This window comes from Pinus tabuliformis, chromosome 8 (assembly GCF_031772625.1).
Source record: "Pinus tabuliformis cultivar Carrire ecotype Pingquan chromosome 8, CPIR1, whole genome shotgun sequence".
NCBI lineage: Eukaryota > Viridiplantae > Streptophyta > Pinopsida > Pinales > Pinaceae > Pinus > Pinus tabuliformis.
In genome coordinates this window covers 1,051,881,580-1,051,884,925 of record NC_142294.1, presented here as the reverse complement: position 1 = coordinate 1,051,884,925, position 3,346 = coordinate 1,051,881,580, and the positions used below count along the sequence as shown (strand labels likewise).

Here is a 3,346-nt window from a genome sequence, read left to right as displayed (position 1 = left end):
AGAAAATATGAATAAAATGACCACTTCAAAAACTATCAAATTTAGAAAATAATTTTTTACATTTCACACACTAGAAAATTTAAAGTCAAAAAATAGGTCTTTTAAAAAAAGGGTGTGATGCAGAATACTCACTTTTTAAAATCAGGATGAAAATCACTACCATTCACTACCATTCTAAAACTTAATGCACATGAAAAAATTAAAGTTCCAAAAACCATGTTCTAAAAAAAACATGTGTATTCTGCGTCACCACTTTTGAAAATCGGGTCATTTTTTTGCCACCTCTACAAAACGGATAACAGTATCAGTTCCCGTTTCAAAGTTTACATTGTTATATGCTAACAAAAGTTGTAACCAGGGAGAAACTAAGAATATGCTCAGTTTCAATTGGCCTTCAAGGATGACGATGAAGATGAGAAACAACCAGGTCCAAAGAGGAGTCATTGTCCAACAAATGGAGCAGCGGTGGAGTTGCTACAATCAGTCTCCAAGTGGGAGATTGTTGGGTGTGGAGCCTGATTATCTTCTATATTCAAAGGTATCGCTACATTGGACCCCAGTTCGAAATGGGGGCTGCAACGCCGCCCGTAAAATATTCGCTGCAGGGGGGGTCCAGGGGGGGGCGGCTGCGACCTTTGGGAGCCCCCCCCTGGCGGGGGGTTTTGGAGGCAGCGCCCCCGAAGCTAAAAACAGCTGTAAAATTTCCTTGTAAAAGTATAGTAATTTCTAGTCAATCTGGGCCTTTCATTAGGCGGATGATCTGACGGTAGAACTTATGTTTAGTTTAGGGTTTTTTGCCCTAGAAGGCAACCCCTCTCTTTGTATGAGGGTATTGTATTTGAGGCTGTGTGATAGATGTGTATTCTGTGAGCAGGAAATAGAGAGGTGAGACTGTGAGAGAAAACAGAGGATATTACAGCGGATCTGCTGTAGGTTGTGTCTCTTCATTTTGCTGGATAATAGAAAGGAAGGACTGGCTGTTTGGGGTGGACGTAGCCCAAACTGGGTGAACCACGTATATCTGTGTCTCTCTTGTTTTATGCGCTTTCTGTGTTTATATTTCTGCAATATTTTATGTGTTCCATTGCTCCATAATATATAATTTTCTAACTATATATATATATATATATATATATATATATATATATATATATAATTTTAATTTTAATTATAATTATAATTATGGAGATTCAGTGCTACAAAAATCCTTACCATGTAAATAAGTCTTACTACAATACCATTAAATCTATAAATTTTTTGGTATTTAAGTTTAATGAAATTAGTGAATTTTGATGTGTACAAAAAAAAATGGTAAAATATATTTTTGAGAATGATATTATATAAATTTGAATCCATATATTTGTGATATCATTATTTCAAAAACTTTAAATATTCAAATTATTTATATTATAGTTTTAAAGAGTTGAAAAACTAAAATAGAATGTAATTTGGAATTGATATTATAAAATAATTGTATAGAAAGCATGTTTAAATAGAATTAAATATATTTATTGTGTTGAGACTTTTATAAGCTAAAGTATAAAATGAGATTTTATAGGTTTTGGGTAGTAAGGAATTAATAATATTGTTAAGTAATATTATTATTAATAGACATATTAATATTTTAGTATTTATTGAATATATAGATAGGAATTTCATATATCAAGAAAAAGGAAGCAACTTATAATTAGTTTAAAAGAGACCATAAAAACCTTTGAGACGTTTCTTATACGATGTTGAAGATAATGTAATTATTATCTAGTCAAGATGTATCTTAAGTATCATTAAGTGTTTCATACCATGAACTCAATGGGCCATTTCAGAAAGATGTTGTAACACACATGAAATCTACCAAAATAATTATTTATTTATTTATTACTTAATCTATATATGATATGCACTACATATAAACACATATATTAATCCAGTTGCAGATGTTAGTTAACCTTTACGCACATTACATAGGTACCTAGGTTCTGCGTAATTTAATTATTGGAATTAATGCTTAATCTGATGTACATGGATTTAAATACTCTAAGCGCTCGACATTAATGTTCGTGCGATATTCGAGGTGGTGGAGTTACGTCCTGGGTTCAAAAGATTGGCCTCTGAGGAATGACCCCTTCCACCTTAGCTCTACATGCTGATACTTCAACTTTTGGTCATGTCGTAATTAATATGCTCAATTGGCCTGCAATCCTAATGCTTCCAACTGCCAGGTCTAGGCCCCTCCGTTTTCCAGAAGGTGCTCATCCGTGCCTGGAGAACGGGAGCAAATCCCGGAGCTTGTCCTTGTGCCTGCAGTAGAGGTTATCCTCCCAAAAATCGAGCTTTACTCCTCGATTGTCTTCTAGAGCTTGACTCCTACACTTGATCCTTTAATTGCTAAGTGGGAGGGGAAACATATCGGTGTCTGTATCTCGTCACTACCATTCAGCATAGCTACAGGTGTGCTCAGAACCTCCATGAAGTTCCTCAATACAGGTGGACCACCCTGTTTAATACCCACTTCACTACCTTCGTCGACAGGTATTTTCTCTATTACAGTGGTTGATTTTAATGTTATTATTTCTCATGTTTTTCGTTCCTTTTCATCCACGATTCACTGCAATTATTGTCTGTCTATGCAGGTGAAGACACAGTAACTCCTTTAGGTTTTTCTCCAAAATCGGTGGAAGGAAAACCCTCTCTGTCCTTCCACAGGTGAGGCATAACTCCTCATTTCATTTTTAGTTTTATTCAGGAACGACCTCTAAGGTTTGGCGCTAAGGCTCTTACTGCTCTGGCTTGCAGGTTGTGGAGATCTGTGGCAATGGGGTTTTGCATCAAGCTGTTACGCTCTTGCTTTGAGCACCATCACAAAGCTATCTAGAGAAGAGCTACGGTATGGAAATTCCTCGACATATACTAGCTTGAAGTTTCATGCTTCTACTTGCTATAAGGTTCATTTAGAATTGGACCAAGTAGGGTTTAAAAACAAAAGAACGATTCCCATTGCTAATGTAATGTTTTGAGCGACTTCTTCTCTCGATGGTATCCTGAGTATTTATCGTGGTGGACTCTATAGAGTTCATTTATGTTTTTAATACTAATTCTAAAGAACTCTTTCCTAAGTTTGTTTTTTGTAAAAGAATGGCATATCAATGCATAAAATATATATATCTTTATTTCCTTAATTCGAAATGATCATGTCTAGCTTCATCAATGAGTTTCAGTGTTGGCTGTTAAATTCATATTCTGCAGTTTTTATTCATTATTCCTATCATGGTTCTGGGGTTGTTTTTGAGGTTCCTTGCAAACTAAATAATCAAATCAAGATTCATTAGATTATTTGGGTTTAGCAGCA

General features: G+C 35.1%; 1 long non-coding RNA gene across 1 annotated transcript; it reads left to right on the top strand.

Moving 5' to 3' along the window:
* The first annotated feature begins 2,214 nt into the window (after positions 1-2,214).
* LOC149238964 (uncharacterized) lies at positions 2,215-3,042 on the top strand. The gene is made up of 3 exons (XR_016245421.1): positions 2,215-2,529; positions 2,631-2,703; positions 2,794-3,042. It is a non-coding gene; the product is annotated as an uncharacterized LOC149238964 (long non-coding RNA).
* The last annotated feature ends 304 nt before the right edge of the window (positions 3,043-3,346 follow it).